We start from the raw sequence: 20,556 nt of genomic DNA, 5'->3' as shown, positions 1-20,556 counted from the left end.
TAGTAACTTGGACCAGTACAAGTTTAATTCAAACTGATATGCTTCTGTGGATGTGTTTCAATGTCACTGACCACAAAAAAAGCTATTACACTGAGAAACTCTTGCTGAGTTCTGCTTTGGAAAGCTGCCTAGATATGAAACATGGTGAGAAGCAGAGAGTGTAAGTCAACTTTTGTATAGGTTGGAGGGTGATGGAATTTTTAAAAAGTGATAAAAATATAATCCTGTTATCACTTTTTAGAAAGAATTGCAGGAAAAATATTTAAGGAAAACTGTTTCTCATATTAACCTTAACACTCAATTATTACTTTTTGGTATTAATTTATAACTGCATGTAAGTCTGATTGTGCAAAAATGGTATAACAAATGACCTAAAGAAAATGTTTTCTAGTTTCAGACAAGGCAGAATTAAACAGAGGTTGTGAACAAGGGAGAAAAGAATTGTAGAGAGAGCTTCCATATCACAAAGAGAAGAAATTATGATTATATAGGTGAGTAATAAGATCATTTAATGGCCTCAAAACAAATAAATGATAACAATTTCCTTTACTGGTTGATGATCAGGCAGAACTTGCTATGGAAATCCCAAATAGATTCAATATATAGAACAGGTAAATCTTCTCACACACTTATTTCCATCTGCTTTTAATAATATGTCTATTAATGCATATTTGTATTCACACTGCAGAATATTATTTTCTCTTGATTTTGATCTATTGATTTTAACTGTGAAGCAGAGATGTTAATAAGAAATTATCTGTAATTTTTCTTATGAAATAGAAAATATAGGGAGAAATTAGCAGTAAGATGGATAGAAAACTGTTTTTTCCTAAAAGGAAAAAACCCCAAAAATCAAATCCAAAGCATCAAGTGAGGTATGCTGTTTTATTTTTTTTTTTTTAAGTAAATAGTGTTGCAGACTTTTTTAGTGACATTTTATTGATTTTTCAGTCATGAAGTAGACCTCTAGCTACTGTTAAGAGAGATCATTCTTATCAAAATGATGCAGATTTGTTAATTAAAGAAGACCTAAGAGTCTTCTTTAATTAACCTTAAGTTTCTACACAAGTCAAATTAATTTTCAGCTGATTTAGATTTAGGATTCTTGAAACTTCACTGCCAAAAGAAGAATTTGTGGTTTTAGTTTGTTTTTCTTGTGATAACAGTATCACAGAATTGCTTGGGTTGGAAGGGAATTTAAAGATTGTCTTGTTTCAAGCCCCCTGCCAGGGGCAGGGATGCCTTACACTAGACCAGGTTGCTCAGAGCCCCACCCAGCCTGGCCTTGAGCATTTCCAGGGATGGGACATCCACAGCTTCTCAGGAGGTCTGTGCCAGTGGCTCACCACCTTCACAGGAAAAAAATTCTTCCTAATATAAAATCTAAATTTACTCACTTATAGTACTATCATTATTGCTTGTCCTGTCATGCTGCCCACTCTGGGTTTATTTTTTTTTTCATGCAGCTCTCATAGGAAAACAATATTAAATAAAACCAAACACTTGATATCCCTTTGTGTCATAAAACATTTTCCTACAATGTACCTTATGGCCTACTTACCACCGATCCAATTCTATAATAAACAGAAGTGTATATGGAGGAAAGCTGGGATGGAATTATCAGAACTTATCACCTATATTTCCAAAGGAAGGAACAGGAGTTATTTCATCCACACAGCAGCATCTCCCTCTTCTCCTGGGTTTTCAGGTTGCTCTAAGTTATTAAGCTTGATATACTTCTGATCTTTAAACAGTCATGTCTACCTTGCAGCAAAGAAAAAAAATTATTAAATACATTTATCGTTCTAAAAAATAGGACTCTTACTGGTTCCCTTGGATTCTGACAGGATATTAAACAGTTTTATCCAAAATCAACAGCTGAACTTCTAAATTAGGCACTTATATAAATTGCCTTGCAATGATAGCATTTCTTAAAAGTATTACCGTTCTCTTATCCTCTCACAGTGAATGAAGCAAAACAGAGTAAGAGATCCTTACCCTATGTACAAAGTTGCAGAAACATCAAGAACACCTATAGAATAACTAACCTTGCATGACAGAATAGATGAATTCTTCTCATTTATTGCCAGTTACCACTGAAAACCTTCATATGGATTGTGCTTCTTTCATGCTGCAAATATGAACACACCGACCTGCAGCTGTATCGCTGATACCAGTGAATGGTATCAAGGACCAGCTCTTTGAAGATGACACTCAGGAGTCAACCTTGAATCATGCTGGTATTGACCTTGGATTTTTCTCCCAGTCTAATAATTATAATGAAATTAAATTGACCTTTTTTGTCATGTACAATAGACAACTAAACAAATTTACATATATTTAACAATGTTTAACAATGTTTCTGAGTGTTAATTATATAAAAATCCTTTTGTTTCACATTTTTCTTCAAACATGAAGGTATGCCTTCTAAAAGGCTTTCCAAATCGTAGCTTGTAGGAAAAAGAAAATAGGGACACTCTCCATAACTATTTTAAAGCTGTGACCTTATATTGCTTGAGACCTAAAATGTTACTTCTTTAATACAGTAGCAAATGGTTTTATCATTATTTTATTAAATTTTATAGGAAAGGAAAGCAATTGTGCATCAGCGCTTTATGTTTTCTTTAAGGGAAAAAGCTAACCTGGGTCACAGAAGGCCAATGGGAATACATACTATGGGCACCATATTAATTCTACTTTTAAATTCCAAGTGATTCAACATCTGCAAAGCCACATTTAAAGACAAACATTCCCAGATAATTTGATAGCTTTTACATCTGCAGCAATGTACTGTGGGTCATAACTGCCTAAACTGGACAAAGAACTTTTCTGCAAAGACTTTTGTCCATGGTTAACCTCAATGTAAAAAATATTATGAATTTCCAAATTAGTAGTTATAATCCCAGGTATAAGATCTCCCTTTTATTCTTCTAGGAAGGATCAGATTTATACACAAAATTCTCTTTCAAGGTATCAGCTAGTTTAGAGGACATTTGAAAACAAGTGTTAGAAAACTAAAATCTGTGCCCATCTTTGTTTTTTTTTGTAGAACTACATATTTCTCAGTTATTTAATACCTATGTGGCTTTGTTATAAAAGGCAAGAATGTGGTGGATTTTTTTACTAGAATCTTTACACATTTTCCATATTGCTGCAGCCTCTGTGTGCTGTCATTTGAGAGACTGGTGGAAGTCCCGATTGCACTGGGTGTTATTGAAAGATATAGAAAGAATTAGAAGAGTTTCTCCAGTAATTAGGCAGGAATGCTTTCACTGAGGTCATTGCAGGAGTTGTTTCCTTAGTCTGAGTAATTGAAACGTTTTGCTTAATGCACAGAGTTGCTTTCTGAAATAGAACAATCTATTCCCATTTCACTGGGAAGAAGTTTCTATTGTAAATATATTGCAGCAACTGTATTGAATTTTGTCTTCTGTAGACACACTGTTAATAATCCTAATTTTCAAACTAATTAGGCAGACAAAGATGGGAATAAAAATATAAATAACAGTTCCTTTCTCTGTGGTTCCATCCTGTATGACTGTAGGTGGGGAGGGGGAGTCCTGATGAAATCATTACCTCTGCACGACATTGCCAGAGTCACATGACTTGAGTCACACCGGGCACTATGACTGGGTACAACACAAAACTCTTGCTCTTTATGCTCCATTCTGCACACCTCCTATCCCTGACACAAAGGACAGCTTCTTGTCTGGACTACTTATTTTGCAGGTCATAAAGCTTTATACAGAGATTTTGTCATCAGACTCAATGATCTGTGAAGAAGCTTTAACTTATTCAAGCCTCATTCAGGCTTGAATTCAGGACTCATGCAGCTGCTGCTGCCTTTCCTTATCTTTATCTGTCATTTTTTGTTCATATTTTACAATAAAAAAAAATTTCCTTACTGGAGTTGCAATTTATTTTAAAGAAAGGATGCATTACCTTCAGCTAAAGAAAGAAGAGTGACTGGACTTATTAATTTCTGGTAGATTGGGACATGTCTTTTCCTTGGATACAAATGACAAAACAAATACAGAAAAGCGAATCCTACCCATCGTACCCTCTTTCTTATGCCTGCTTGAATCACTGTCTCCTGCCACAAACAAAGTATGTTCTTCAAATTCTACATCCCCTGCTCCTTAGTCTACCTTGAACCACGAAACAGTCTTATCCAAGTATCTCTTTGCTGTAGAAACTATTTTTTCTATTAGGGTTCTTTGATCCTTCTGCCATTCCACTGGTGTAGGAGAGTGGGAATTGAGTGAGTGGCTGTGTTGTGGCTGATTTCCATCTGGGCTTAAACCATGTCAGAGGTGAAATGTGACTGGGCTAAAATACAGGATATTCTCACTGATCTGTAGAATAGTTTCTACCTTTATATATATCTATATCTATCTATATCTATCTATATCTATATCATGTATATCTATATCTATATCTATATCATCTATATCATCTATATCTATATCTATATCTATCTGTATCCATATTTGACCATTAAGTTAGTTTTAAAATTTGATTCAATACCCTTAATTTTCCAGGTGTCATTCAGTCATTCTTGTTCTGTTTGACAGCAATACAGAAATGCACCTTGGGACACAGGATGTACCCAAGGCAGATGCCTGTTCCATTGGTCATAGTCCCTGAAGTTTTAGTCAGCTTGCTCCCACCTTAGTCACATTGACTGAATGTCTCAATTCAAGCAGGAATAACTCTTGCCATAATAACAAAAAATGGCATTCCCAATATGATAATTTTATTCAATATGGAAAAAAAAAATTTCTGATTGTATTGAAGGTGTACTAAATTTTCTATATATTAGTTGATACAAAGGTCTGTTCCCCCGATTTTTATGAAAATAGAATGCATTTTCCTCTTTCTACTACTTTGATGTAGAAATTGAGAAGAAAGTTGAGTAAAGCCCCTTTAAGTCAAAATTATATTTAAACAGAATTAATTGTTAGTTTAAAAAGTAGGTTAAAAAGTGTCTTTGAGGGATTAGCTTTTCATACAAATAGAATGCAAAGAACTATTTACTCTAAACTAAGCATGAGTCAATTCATATGGTCCATTAAGTGGTACTATATTGTTAAACACATGAAAAAATAAAAGTGTTTTACCTTGGCAAACAATAATATCAATAGTGCTTTTTTTTCTTTCATATGTTTCTACTGCACGAGTGATTGATATTTTTTATGACTTAGCTAAGAATAAGTTGGTGTGTGTGATAGTTTTGGCTGGGGTAGAGTTAATTTTCTTCATAGCAGTTATGGGGCTGTGTTTTGGATCTGCTGGAAATAGTGCTGATACTCCAGAGATGTTTTAGTGTCTGCTCTGAGCAGTGCTCACACAGCAGCAAGGCCTTCTCTGCCAGCGAGAGGGCTGGGAGTGCACAAGGATTGGGAGGGGACACAGCTGGGACAACTTTGTCATTTGTCATTCCAAGTCACCACTGGACATGATGGAGCCCTGCTCTCCTGTGGATGGTTGAACTTCTGACTGCTCATGGAAAGTTGTGAGATAATTCCTTGTTTTCTTTGCTTGTGTGCATAGCCCTTCTTTCCCCTATCAAACTGCCTGAATCACAGTCCAAGGGATTTCTCTTTTACCCTTCTGATTCTCTGCCCCATCCCAGTGGGGGAGAGTGAGTGTGTGGCTGTTTTCAGCTGGGTTTAGCCATGACACTGTGCCCGACATGACCAACAAAAGGCACTTTTGCCACTTTCTGAAGATCAAACAGATTGCATCCTACTTCTTTGAAAAACGTAGTTTTTAAACTTCTGGCACAATTAATTTCTTTGTTTTACTTTTTAAAAGTGAGATTATTATATATCACAATTGCCTTTCTTAATTTTAGATACCTCATTAAATTGATCAGGAAATCTCTCACCTGTAGTTTAGGGTCCTTGAGAAGAATGTGTGTTTTTCTTTGCAATGCTTAGTGGAACAGAGCTTTCTTCATATTGTGAAGCAACCATAATAAATGAACATGAATTTTCAGGCTTTTTTCAGGCAATGCTCGGTCAGTAGTGTAAATCACTAAGCATATATTTATTGCATTTTTTTAAGAAATAAAAGAAATAAGCATTAGCTAAATTACAAAACAATGTGCCCTGTGGAGATTGCCTGAAACAATTTAATAATCTTGGGAAAATTTTGACTATCATTCTTCCAGTGGGACAGGTATTTTAAATGACTGTCCCAAAGCAGTCTGTCACTGTCACCTCATCAGTGCCACTGTATCTCTTGTGTGACATCTGCAATATTTATAGATAAATATCAAGTCAAGTTTCTTCTGCAGAACATTTTAATTTAAATTGACCATGCACTTAGAAAAACCATAAAAAGGAGATGGAAATTATCTACATTGTGTCAGAGGCTGTCAGCATGGTGGATGCTGCTATCCTTTGATTGAATCTAGAGTGAGTTCTCAAAGTAGTTAACACTGAATAAATGTTACTTTTCATCAACTGCTCTTAATCATCCGGACATCTTCCATAATTAGAAAACAGCTACCAGTACAACCTCCCACTCTTAAAACTAGGAGACTCAGAGGTTTCATGGAGCCATTAGTGCTAGCTTATTTACTTGTGAAGCTTTCAGTGAGCTCTGTGATAGACAGGATCATCCTGCCTGGATTCCAGCAGTTATCAGGGCAACAGCCAGCCCTGCACACAAGAATTGTGTTGCTTTCACACCATTTGAATATGTATTCATTGACTTTTACAACTGACACCAATGGGTTTGATCCTCAGCACACGTGTAGAACAAGGCTGAAATTTATATTTTCTTCTATTCTAAGTATATATACAAATAAAGCACAATTAATCTAACTGGAAATAAAGATCAGGCCTTTCACAACATTTTATCTGGAATCCTGGTTCTCCAGATTCTATGCATTGAAATGATATCCCAGGTCATAGAAATTACAGTAATTATTTTTTTTCTGCAGGCCTCCTGCCCAAGAGTTATCGACTGCTGATACTCAAGAGTTATCTACTTCATGGATAGAGTGAACTGTGGTGGATTCTGGTCCTCATGATGCATTTCTGTTTTTTCTTTCTTTCAATACAAAGGACAAAAACTGGACATATTTTTGAGTGATAGTCTTCATTTCCAGGGAGTTTTGTGATGCACTTGATGCATCACTGAACTTACATATGAAACTGGAACAGGCATGGCCAGGTTTCCAGGGATCCTCACTGCTCTGTAAAGAACCAGACCCAAGAAATCTGTCTGGCAAGAAGTGAGAACTAACTGTTTTTCACATGACTAACTGGACAGATGTGTGTCATAAGAGCCATATATGGAGACATATACCCCTAAATTTCCATTGAAGCTTTGCTTTAATTTCTTTTAAACCTTCCATCAGCTTGGATCTTAGTGCCCTGGCTATTTATTGCTTTACACCAAAATCAGTAGTTCACAGCAAACAACCTGGCCAGTGCCATCTACAGCTAATATCCACCTGCTTTTGCAGAAAGCTGTTTCCAGTATTATTAATCTGTACTATCAATGATATAATATTATTTTTAAGTAATCATTAATTTCACTATGGACTATTAAATATAGCAAAGTCTAGGCAAACCTGATACAAAGGAAATGAACTAACAGAATCTATTTATATTAAAAGACACAAGAATTCCATTAGAAAATAGAAAATGAGATTCTAGAATTTTTCTTGACTGATACATATTAGTGAGATCTATGCATATAGTGAATAGTGAGAAAACCCCAAGATAATTTCATGAAGGGAATAATTTCTGTCCCTGTTTTTTCTCATTTAGATTTGGTGCAGGGTTATATTTAAACAGCAGCAGGTGCTTCAAAATGGGAACCAAATCTTGGTCAAGCTATTTGGATTGCTCCAACATCTACTTTCCATTCTTGTGTTAGCTCCTTTGCATCCACAGAGGGGTAAATCAGCCTCATCTGCTGATTTGATGTCAAAGTTTCCAAATTCAAAATTCCCCCTTATGCTGAGCAGCTCAGAATGGCAAGCTGTTTTTTTTCATCTGCATGTATGTACATACTAAGGGGTAATATTTTGCTTCTGTTTTGTAATTTAAAATATAACAGAATGCAAAATCTTAGAAAGGAGGATATATTGAAAATTAGATAGAAGCGGGCTGTCACATTTCCTTGTTGGTTTGGTAGCTTAGAGCAGGTTCATAGGTGCTCCACAGGCCACACTGCAGGTGAGGCACTGGGGAACTGAAATAATATGAATGTCTATTTCCCACAGATGGCATAAGAAATGTCTGCTTTTTATAGCCTGCTTGAGATCTCTTGGAACATGAGAAATGAAATTTGGGAGTGGCGGAGGGAGGACAAGGTGTCCTTGAGCAGATGCAAGATGGTCTTTCACAGATTTTTGTGGGAAGGGACAATTTGGAACATCTTGCTGTGTTTGCATAACAAAAGCTACTTGTGTTTTCTAAATGATGAGAGAGATGGGGTAGCTACGAAACTAAATTCATACATTAGAAGAAACTGCTAATAAGATAAAACTGCTAGACTAACATGTGAAATATTAAAACATGTAAACCACTGCCTCCACCATGTTTAAGAGTCCTTTAAAGTGAAAGACTTGTTCAGTGCAATCACCCAACAGACCTTTGTAGGTTTACTATGTTGACATCCATGCTACCATATAAACCAGAAGACATTGCTACCATATAAACCAGAAGACATTACTTTTTAACAGGATTACCTGAGCTCATGCCTGGAGAACAGGCAAGGACCAGGACACGAGAACTTTTGTTTTGCTGGGCTAAGATGATATTACCTATAGATTGTTTTGCTGCATAAAGATTGCAATATGGGGTTGCTGCATAAGTAGGATACTTCCACTTTCCAGAGGGCGAGGTGGTCAACAGCAAGAATGAGTGTAGCAGTATGAGGGAACAGGATTGATTAGGTTGAACCTCACAATGAAATGTTCCTCTTCACTGACTAAAATACAGCCTGCATGCCTGTGTTTCGGATGGTTAACATCAGATGTGAGAGGGCCACTGGTGCTAAAAAAGGGCCAGTGGGAGAAGTTATTAGAATTGTTACTGTCTCAATTTATTTTTCTTAGCTTTAAGTCAATTTTGGGCAGTCTGGAGGGGAAAAAAGTTCTTTCAAGAATATTGTAGTGAATTTTCTGACCCTTTAGATAGTTGGGTTGGTTCTGTGTAGGTTTGTGACAACATGGACAACACCTTTCACCAAACCCAAACTACTTTTGGTGGTAAATTTACCTACTTCAAATAATCTTTTCTTTTTGCAGTGAAAATTTACACAGCTCTTTTAGGAGGTCTCAGTGGTCAACACTTCACTAAAGGAAGCTCTGGAAGAGTCACAGAGAATGTTTTGCAAAATAACAATGTACGGGCATCTATCAGGAGACCTGGTATTTTACCCAAGTATTATTATCTATGTATAAATATATGCCTAAGGACAAGCACTAGAAAGTTCCATTCACAAGATAATGTTAGATTCACAAGATAATGGGTTAGATTCTTTGTAGCAGTCAAAGAATTAAAAGAGCAGTAGAAATATTGTATAGCACAATATATCTATATGGTATATAGTACTCTCTCTATATATTTTTATAGTACATATAGTGTATAATAAGATAGTAGCCATGTACACTTCAGAGGTCTATCCTTTAATAAACTCTGTGCCAGTGGGTTCATATGACCCTTTGTGTGATAAGCTAGACCTAAATGATGTCAATATTGTTACACAGGAAACTGGTTGTAGGATCAGAATGGATGTGATAGAGGTGTCATTCTCTTGTTTTTTTCCTGCTTGTAAATAATAGAATGGTTTGGGTTGAAAGTGACCTTAAAGATCAATTCCCCTGCCATGTGCAGGGACACCTTCCACTAGATCAACTTGTTCAGGGCCCCTCCCAGACTAGCCTTAAATACTTCCAGAGATGCAACATCCACCACTTCTGTGGACAACTTGTTCCAGTGACTCATCACCCTTCCACTAAAGAGTTTTTTTCCTAATATCTGATCTAAACCTGCCCTTGTTCAGTTTAAAGCTGTCACCCATTGTGCTACTATTCTAATCCCTTGTAAAAAGTCCCTTTCCAGCTCTCTTGTAACCCCTTTAGGTACTGGAAGGTTCTATAAGGTCTCCCTGGAGCCTTCTTCAGATTGAACAACCCCAACTCTCTCAGCCTGTCTGCAGAGGAGAGGTGCTCCAGCCCTCTGATCAGCTTGGTGACCTCCTTTGGACTTGCTCCAACAGGTCCATGTCCTTCCTGTGCTGGGGACCCCAGAGCTGATGCAGCACTGCAGATGGGATCTTGAGTACAGAGTAGAGGGAGAGATTCACCTCCCTTGCCCTGCTGCCGACGTATCTTTGGGTGCAGTCCAGGATGTGACTGGGCTGCAAGGGCACATTGCATGAAACTTTCTGTGACTTTGACCAATGGAAATTAAAGGACTTGCACTTTACTGTTTGGCAATTCTTGTACATCACTTTGACTTCTATTTTCATGCCAAAAGCTTAACAAAGCCTTTGTTGGTTAATATGAATGTAATCCTTTCAGGTAGTGGATATCCTACCAGCATTTCTGAAGGTAATTAGCGAATCAAATAAAATGCTAATGGAGGCAGGTAATTACTTGAGAGCCGATGGATAATAGTGGGAGGTAATTATTTCAATCTCTGCACTGTCTTATTCAAATTGCAGATGGATTGCCCCAGCCTTGCTCTAGGAAAGCTTGAAGTGTCACTACTTCATTTTGAAAGGGATGGGATAGAATCATTGCTTGAGCAAGGATGCATTTCAGACCATAAAAGGAAGCACAGTCACATAAACACTTTAATTTGATAAGATAGTCTGTAATTTTGACAGGCCAAAGTAGTCCAGTGTATGGAAGATGCAGTGCTTCTTAAAAGCAGATTTTTACTCTGTACAAAGTTGATTAGAAAAATAAGATTCATTAAAACACGAATGAAAAACATCTGCTTATATGGCAGATGGTAATTCAGCTATCAACACATCCAACTGTTAAATGAATGGACTGATTTAATACAAAAAGTATGGCTTTCCCTCATCTATGGCTCATTCATTTGCAGATTGTTGAAGTAATTTTTTTTTCGTATTAAACTGAGCTTTGCAACAATTCAAAATTATTAAAATTCTCCTCTCCCTTACCTCTGGCATACACCTTCTCTATTCTATTTAGCATTGCTGCTAAAGACAAATGATTCATACTTAATGTGGAAAAGTGGAAATTTTGTGTGTCCTTTCCAGGCATTATAATATACTGGGCCTAACTTTTGGGTTCTGTAACACTGATTTCTAGGGAGTTGAACTGATTTTATCTGTTGTCTCCTTTAGTGTGGAGCAGGATGTTGTGAATTTACTTCCTGAATTCCTAGAATAATTTAATAATCAGAAGTATTGCAGTAAACATCTCTTTAGATACTGTGGTCAGAATAAGTTTCCTAAAACAATTGCACTGAATCCCACCCTTAAAAGTGATATAATGAAACAATTATGAGGCTCTTTGCACAGTGTCTTTGATATCCTGGAAGCCAGCAAAAAGCTGTCATTATGCACACACTTGAAGTAATTTCTTGGCTGTTGACTACCGATTGCAGAAGACACATTCTGCCTTGCATTATACTTGTGCAACATCATTGCATTCAAAAGGTTTGTGAAACTGAGACCTGCAGATAGAATTTCACATGCGTTGCCCTGCAATTTTATTGCTCAACTGCTATGCACTGATTTCTCTGCTTTTTGAAGTTCATAATTGTCTGTATGTGACACAAATAAATGCTTAGAATTGGACACTTTTTATTCTTTAATAGGTGTAGGATCTTTGTGTTTGATTCTAAAATTATTAGGAAGTAAATCTTTCAAGCTTTGGAGTAGCAGAGAAAACCAAGTCAGTGCATGGCAAGTGTCTGGGGCTTAAGGTGGAGATGTTAACTTAAACATTTTTTTATCTCACAACACAAAATAAATCATGTAACAAAGTACAGATGTAGAATTATAAATAAAATATGCATAAAAATATATGTTTAAAAAGTATAAATGGCTTCTTGGTAATTTTGAAAAAATTATAAGAAGCAAGGCAAGGTAAAGCTTCTGTGAGGGTAGAATCAAAAGAAAATAAAATATGTAACAAAAAATAGTATTTTCTTCTGTTTTCAGTAATCGATTTTAATACAGTTGACATTTCTGGTTAGGACACAGAATATCCTTTAACTCACATGAGCAAATGCTGCTGTGACTCTGGCGGGAACAGGAAGTTTCCCACTCATATCAGTAATACCTCAGGAACTGACGCTTGGGCTTCTCTTGAGTGCCTGATGTTTATAATGAGCATTTTGGAAAAACATACGGTGTTCTGAACCTTTCTTCCTCATGGCTTGAAAATGCATGTTAAATGGTGGTTTGCAAATTCAAATCTATAACCACAATAAACCATAGCAGAGAAATGACAATATCTTTTATTAAAGTTACATGACTCATATAGCAGAGAAGTCCAGCTGAGTGAACATACTGTTTCTTGAAAATAGGTAATTTATGTTGTGCTACAGTAGCAATACCATTACAAGGAATTCTCCAAAGTTTTAAAAATCTGTCCTCTAGAAATAAGCACCAAAAGAACCCAGCAATATTATCTCCATTACTCTATCAATCAGACTTCACTGTTTCATTATTAGTTCTTTGAAGTCAGTGTCAAACAAACATGTTGAAGAAAAATACCTTTGTCTCATTTTGGGAAAAAAGGGTCTGGAATGCAAGCTGCTCTCAAGCTATGTCAGGAATTCAGCATGTTAAAGGCTTTGACCTTTTCTGAAAGTACCTTTTATAAGACTGTAGAATTCATATACATACAGGCATTGAGAAGCAGCACCCACTTTTATTTGTATTAGATGGTCTGAAGCTTGTTGGACACTGGACTTCTACTATATAAGATTCCAGTTCAGGAGTGCTCACCTATTAAGGAATGGACATGCACTTTCAGAACTCATTCCTCTCCGAGCAAAATAGCAAGGAACAAATCTGCCAGCAATAACAGCAAAGGACAGGCTGTCTTAGCTCATCCTTGAAGCAATACGGAAAGTGATTTTCATAACGTGGCTGAGTAGGTGGAGCGTTGGAACAAACTTACACAATTGGTATAACTGTTCATAATTCAAAGAACCTTTCAGGCTGTAAACTTTCACTCTTCTGAAGTCTGCTTGTGATCAAGGTACCTTTCTTGGGAACAGAGTTTAAAAATAATTTCCCTTGAAGTCAATAAGTGACTCATCAAGACAAATGTTTTGACCAGGATTCTGTTTTCACTGACATGTTTCAGAGCTGGGATCAATGAGTGTACATAGCTTGAAAAGCCAATCAACCTTTAGAAGAGCCTGAAAAACATACTATTGTGCTTCTGCATTTGTCAAAGAGGGAGTAAATGTATAGTGTGAAAGATCATTCTCCAAATTATGATGAAATTAATACATTCTGAGATTTTAAAGTATTTTTATATGCTTTCTTCCATATTGTTCCAGAATTTTTAATAGTTTTCTGTTAAGACGTTATCTTTCTTTATTATTTTGTAAATTGGCAATTTTTGTGTAAATATTTTAAAAGGCCAATTCATAAAAATAAAGAAATATTTATAATAGAGTCTCAGATAACTGCTTTCCAAAGTTTTTTCTAGGAATTTGTGTTACTTTTGCAGCTAAACTTCAGCAGTAACAGAAGGAGACTTAAAAAGAAATTTTTGAGGCAAAGGCTAAAGCATAAGTGAAACATGCCAAATAAGGAAGTCTGTAAAAAATTTTAAAGTTTCATGGTATTGAGGTAAAGGGTTCTGACATTAATTTTTTAATTGAGGCGAAATATTAGGATTCAAACTGACTCAACTTCACGTATGTCCAATACAAATACCTGATCTGGGGGTTAGATCTTTTTTGCACAGTGGACAGAAATGGAATTTTTCTGGTATGTATCTGATCTCATAATATACCTTTGCTGTGAGGCCAGATGCGCTCTGCAATTGCCAGCTCTGCCCATTGACCACAAAGGGGGTCTGTGCGCTAAGCTTAGATGAAGATATCTTCACTGTATGCATTTTGTCAAAAGAAGTATATCACAGTTCTCTTTTCCAACAAAAATAATTGAAGAAAATAATTGACAAGTATCTCTCTTTGGTGTAAAAGCACAGCTTATTTCAGGTTAGTGTTTAATAGAAAACTTGACGTTGATATGTGACCCTTTGACCTCTGTGGCTCCACTGTGACTTCAGAAAACTTCATTGAATAGATCATATTATTAGGCAGATAAGATTACAGTACAGCTTCAAGCATGAGGAAAATACCATGCCCATTCAGGTTTGGAAGTTCATTGGACCCGGACCCTGGACCTAATTTAAGTGATTTTATTTCCTGACTTCTTAAAATTATACAAAAGCAATTTGTTAAATGTGCAGTGAATAAGTAAATAACCTATTTAATTTTTCACATTATGGTTTCATTTTAAATATTCCCATTGAATTACTATTTTGTAATATGGTTTTAAAGTCACTCACCTTGAACTCCCTCACCCAGGAATAAATTATTTCACCTGAATAAATCTGCTTACAAGACAAAGAGTGTTGAAGTCACTGGGTAAATTCCCTTGAGTTGAATGGACACACCTGAAGGGAGAAATTACAAATTCTCAAAAGATTATAAGATTAAAAAACTGCCATGTTATGTGCTTGGGAAAAAACACATATGTCTACACTATTTTGATCAGCTTTACTTTTCAAATCTGTTCTATTGCATTTTAAAGTGGTCTTGGAATTGTGTTATAAATAAAGAAATTTGGATGTTTTATTTTCTCAATCTCTAAAAATGATATTTTCCTAGAAATTGGCACAGAGGAAATTAATCTTCTAGGTGGATTATCCAAAGCCATAAGTAAGCAAAAAAACCCCCTAGTTTGTAAGTACTAGAAGTATAATACTTTACTTGCAAAAACAGACATGATGAACTGTAAATGTTGTGTAATATCATAATGAATGTAGGGTATAGGAAAAGCTATGAAATATTGGCAGATCACTTGCAGATGAAATTAAACTAGAAAACACATGTCCTGACACAGTCAAGACTTCAATTTGCCATTTTCTGGCAAAGTAATGAAAGGAAAAGCATGACTTTAACTTCCAAAGCCTCATGGATTTTAAACTCATGGGAGAAGCCTTGTGGGATCAGACAGTATGTGGTGGAAAAAGTTAAAGATAGCAGTCCCAAAGAAATTAGAAATGCCAGCTTCTGTCACAAACATTTTATTGGCGCTGTTATTCAATTTTTGTGGAAGACAGAGGTAGAAAAAAGTGCAATTAATTTTTCAGATTTTAAAAATCTCACGTCTTAGAGAGTGTGTTCTGCAGAAAAACCAACCATGCATAAACTTTCTCGTGTGAACGTACATTTCCCACAGTGTGGTCATCTCTGTACTCCCACCTCTTGGGAAGACGCTTGAGGAAAGAGAAAGTATTCCATGCTAGTGTTAAGTGGCGTTAACACCTATCTCTACAGTTTATTTCTAGTAGGAAAAATGTAGAAGCCCAAAAGTGAAACATAGCAGTGCTTTGTTGCTTGGGGAGATTTGTCTCACTAGAGCTTAACTGGGGTCCAGCATAAGATCTATTTCTTCTGCCATGCATTTGCTCATTGGAAATAGGAGGGGATGATGTCTTAAGTTTTAGCTATCATATTTTCTAGATTCTGTACTGCATTAGTGTGTAACTCTGAACTTCATATAAAGTGCTAGCAAGCTGTCCTCACAGTTTAGTCAGACAAAACAATCCTTTTCCAGCACAAGAACCAAGGACATTGTTGCAACTTTGGGCTCAAAAAGTCTGAATAGCATCGAATTAAGAAGAGCAAATTGGGAGGATGGGACTTCAGAACCTGAAGCTGTAATTGGACAATTACCCCCAATATGTAAATGGACCAAAACTTATAAAAGTGTAAAAATGTGTGACTTGGAGTCCATCTTGGGTGGAGCCACGGCCAGGCCCTTGAACTGCCCAAGGTGTATTCTTTGAAGGCCTTTTTAATAAATACCTGCTTTATTCCTTTATCTCTGTCTTGCCTCTGTTCTAGGTAGCCTCTCAAGGCATCGGGGAAAACAAGAGACAGTTTGAGTGAACAACTGAATGAACTGTGAATAGAAAAAAAAAAAAAAAAAAGAGGGAAAAGGACTTTTTTCTTTCAAAACAACAAAAAAGTCTAACCTATATAGAGATCAAATTTATTGATTTACAAAAAATAAACAGTAGCTTTTAAAGGTAAAATTTATTGGACTATACATTATTGTCAGCCAACTTTATCGTATAGGACATTTTAAACAATGAAAATAATTGAATCCTCTAGATGAAAAACAGCCAGCAAGACTCTTGATTCTGCTAGATATTGATTTTTCTTATCTCATGCACTCAAACATGGCCAACACAGTAAGAGCTGGAGGGAAGAACAGCAGTTGTCCTGAAAAGAACCAAACTGGAAAGCACATTGCCCAAGAGAGAAAGATCACCTGCAGCTGCCCAGCACGGCACTAGAAATAGGCAGCCTGGCAAATAAAATGCATGGACTGAAACATCATGGAAACTTCTAGAGCAAGCCAAGGGTGCCCAGAAGGTCAAGGCAGGAGATTACATCACCCTCAGGTCACTGCCTTTGGCAAGATGTGAAATGGTTGATACAAGTTCCCCAAGGCAAAAAACAAAACCAGTGTTTAATTTTGTGAGGAAAATTAAAAAGAGCAGCTGAGTGACAGCCTAGTAGTGGTCAACAGGATGCGTGTTTGGCAAAGTTAAAGCAGTTTATCTGTTTCAAAAACAAGGCAAGAAAATAGGCCAGAATGCTGTGATCAGAAACCAGTCAACACAGAGGAATCTGTGCTGGCTATAAAAAAATCATAAAGCAACTCTCTCATACTAATATTTTTGTAGCCTTGCTATTTGCCCTTTGTATAGTTAACCATATATTTACAAAATATATTTTCTCTTTCTCACATGATGAGCTTAAAAGTGGTGGAGAAGAGAATCCAGTACACAAAACATCTGCTTAAATGCAAGAACCTGAATATGTCTGTCTTCCTTTTGTAAGGGTCTGCTTTGCCTTACTCAGCAAGTGCTGTTCAATAGCCTAAGAGGGAGACTGTCACCCTGCTGTTCTGCCCCATAGAATTTGCAGGACACAGGCAACTGCAACCGCTGTGCTCAATAAATAACACATATAGAGCTATGACTGCTGGCTTTGATATTCACAGAAAATCTAAACCTCATCCCCCTCCAGATACTACCTGAGCTGGAGTACTTAGAGACAGGGAAAACAACTAGGTCTTCTGAAGCTGAAACACACTTCAATCATTTTATTTCTCCTGCTGTAAATTTTATTAGTAAGTATTGATTAATTTCATTTGTAACCACACTGCAAATCAAAGACTTTAAAAACCTTCTGCTTGTGTGGGAAGTCTGCAGAGGCTGTAAATTATACTGGTTCATTATATCACTGGTCTTGTTCATTATATCACTGTAATTAATAAAAATGTCATGAAAATGGAACATTCTGGAAAATTTAGAAATATTTCCTTACATTGTGTGAACAGCATATTAGGAACAGGTTTCTATAGAGAATAGCATGCATACAAACAAATACTAAATATTAATCCATATTAAAGTTTTATTTTTAACGCAATTAAAATCAGGGAAAGTTTTTTGGAGGTTAAAATGTGACTGCCTGAGATGAACAGCCCTTTCAAACCTAAGCTATACCTGTTAAAGTAAACAGAAATATGTCAGGAAAAAGGAAGTAGGTGTGCCTGAGAGGAACACAAACAAACCAGGGACAACTTAGGCTTATTATCCTCTGTGTTCTTCAGACTGTATTTACATTATGCCATATATTCACACTTTAACAGGTACACTATTACACGCAATGCACAGGGATGAGTCCACAATGAGAAAGGAGGGAATCCTCAAGGTGGCCACAGTGTCCTGGCATGGTGCCTGTCTGCTGGAGGGACACGGTCTGGTGCTCTTTGTACTGAGCTGTGCTGATCCATCAGGGACGTGAGACATCCAGGAGAGTACATGAAGAGTATGGGACTGTTTCTTGCAATGGGCAGTGTATTGTAGGCAGCCTAAGCACATTTTAATTTTAGGCCACTTGTAAAGAAAATATGGATGAAATAGTTTTGGAAATGTACAGTTTTTGGTTTTTTTTTCTTAGATGAAACATTCTAAAAGAGATTATGCACAGCATTGAGCTGTTTTGTATTTATCAGCCAGTGAGACCAACAACCAGCACTTTGTGAAACTTCCCTATATTTACATCCTTGTCTATATTGAAAGGGGCAGAGGAATTCAAGTGTTTTGAAGTTTTCATTAAACAGTGATTTTTCCATCCAGAAGCTGAAAGAAACCTGTTTCAGCATTTTGTCACTACTTTGGCAAACCCTGCCTGGGGACCACCCTAACTCTAGCCAGATTTTGGCAGATGGTGGCTGCTAAATGGAGTGATGAAGCTATAATTGACATAGAGGATTTGGCCTATTCTCTACAAGCAGCTCTTGTTTCAGCTTCTTTGAGAAGGCTGCTCACAAGTAGGGGCTTTGGACTAACTTCCATAAAAATTAGGCATGAAAATTAGGAGAGGTACTGTTGTCTATTGCAGGGCTGCTGAGCTACACTGAGTAAGGAGGTTTTGTGCTGGCTTGTATTTATGCTGACAGGATAACAAAAGCCATATTTCAACTCAGTCAAGTTGGATTACAGATTCACATGTAAGCTACCTGATTCAAAATATCCCCTGTCACTCAATCTAGCTCCAAATATTGGAAAGATGTATATGAAAAATTCAGCACTGGAGCCTGATTTCTGTGTATCAGATATGTGAATTTTCTGGGTTCCTACTGGAACCTTAAAATGTACCTTGCACATACTCTATATACAAAGATTTTTTCTGTTAGATAGACAGGTCCTGTTTTTATTGCACAGCCAGAGACACAGTCATGTTGGGCTCTTCTGCTGCTTGATGGAGTGCCTGAATACAAAAATTCATCCAGGTTTTAACTGAGTTCATGGCCAGAGATGGGCACAGTCACTGATGGTTGAAATGGCAGACTGCAGAGGAAAACACAAACCAAGGCTAGTCCTTGTTTGTGTATTTCAAGTCTTATAGCAAATAGAACAGTCAAAATGATTCCTTTCTTGATGGGAAAGATGCCTGATTACAGTCATGAATAAACATAGTTTATTATCCAGAATTATAGGTCTATAGGTATCATATAAAACTTTTTTTTTCAAACTATTTTTAAAAAATATTATGAATAAAACAATTTAATTAGGTTTATTAGGTTTCTGGTCCTAATTGCTCTTTAAACAAGCACCATACGAAATTAATTTATCCTGAGGGAATTTTTCTTTCCTACTCTTTTATGCACCTGTTATTTTCTTCAACACATTTTATTTTGACAGTGTCTGTATCTTGCCTTTCCATCTAACTTTCCGCTGCTGTGAAGAGTGTTTTGGAAAAAAAGATGTATTTTTTTTTATTTTCTGACATAAGGACTAGGAAAAAAATTGCCTGATGGAGCTATTACCTTCAAGTACTTTGCCAATATGATGATAATGAAAGCTATTTCCTCCTGTAGTTAAAAATACACTTTTCAAAGTAATCATTTCAGTCCTCGAGCCACTTCTCATGACTCATTGCTCCAAGGCAGGGATCTACAGCATTGTTTGTGAAGTTCTCAATATTAAAAACATACATTCAATGTTTCCCTAAGTGTGAAAACCAGTTAAATCCAGATGCAGACGTAAGTCTGAAACTGAAACTACACACAAATACCAACATATTAGATAACAGCTTTAGCTACTTAATTATAGAATTTTGAAGATGTTTGAAAGCATTTGATGTTGTAGATAAAGCAAAATAAGGGTAAATTAGTGTTTTAAGAAACATCTGGATACACAGCTTAGGCTGATAGCAGCTTTGCAACTCCCACTTAGCCTGCTCTAGATCTCTAGGTTAATATATCCATAAAGTTTGGGTGTTTGGATATTTTCACTCTGTGTATAGATTTTATCTCTTATGGAGTTTGCACTTTTGGTCAAACAGTGGGTTTCAAAAGATTTATGGCAATTAATTAAATAAATTTGTTCCCTTGTAAAGAGATGTTCAATGAATTCTTCTGAAAGGCTACTCACCATCCCATCCTACTGCTGCAGGAGTAAATGCAGCTCTTTCCCAGGAGCAAAGGGCCCTCCCACTGAGGAGTCCCTCAGGAACAGGCTGCTGCAGCCTGGGTCCCCATGGTGCCACAGGTCCTGCCAGCAAACCTGTTCCAGGGTGGGCTCCTCTCTCCATGGTGCCACAGGTCCTGCTTCAGCACAGGTTTCCCACCGAGTCACAGCCTCCTACAGGTTCACTCTGCTCCAGCATCAGCTCTCCACGGGCTGCAGGTGAATATTTTCCCCTCCATGGCCTCCAAGGGCTGCAGGGGCACAGCTGCCTCACCATGGGCTGCACCAGGGGCTGCAGG

The 20,556-nt window shown here is 36.8% G+C and overlaps 1 long non-coding RNA gene across 1 annotated transcript in view; it reads right to left on the bottom strand.

The window, feature by feature from the left end:
• The window catches only part of LOC140683571 (uncharacterized), a 37,106-nt gene extending 22,449 nt beyond the window's left edge, over positions 1 to 14,657 (bottom strand). Inside the window, exon 1 of the long non-coding RNA XR_012054739.1 lies at positions 14,549 to 14,657. This is a non-coding gene — a long non-coding RNA (uncharacterized lncRNA). The remainder of the gene's footprint in view (positions 1 to 14,548) is intronic.
• Between the last annotated feature and the right edge of the window lie 5,899 nt (positions 14,658 to 20,556).

Source organism: Taeniopygia guttata, chromosome 3, assembly GCF_048771995.1.
Source record: "Taeniopygia guttata chromosome 3, bTaeGut7.mat, whole genome shotgun sequence".
NCBI lineage: Eukaryota > Metazoa > Chordata > Aves > Passeriformes > Estrildidae > Taeniopygia > Taeniopygia guttata.
This window is presented reverse-complemented; position numbering and strand designations above follow the sequence as displayed.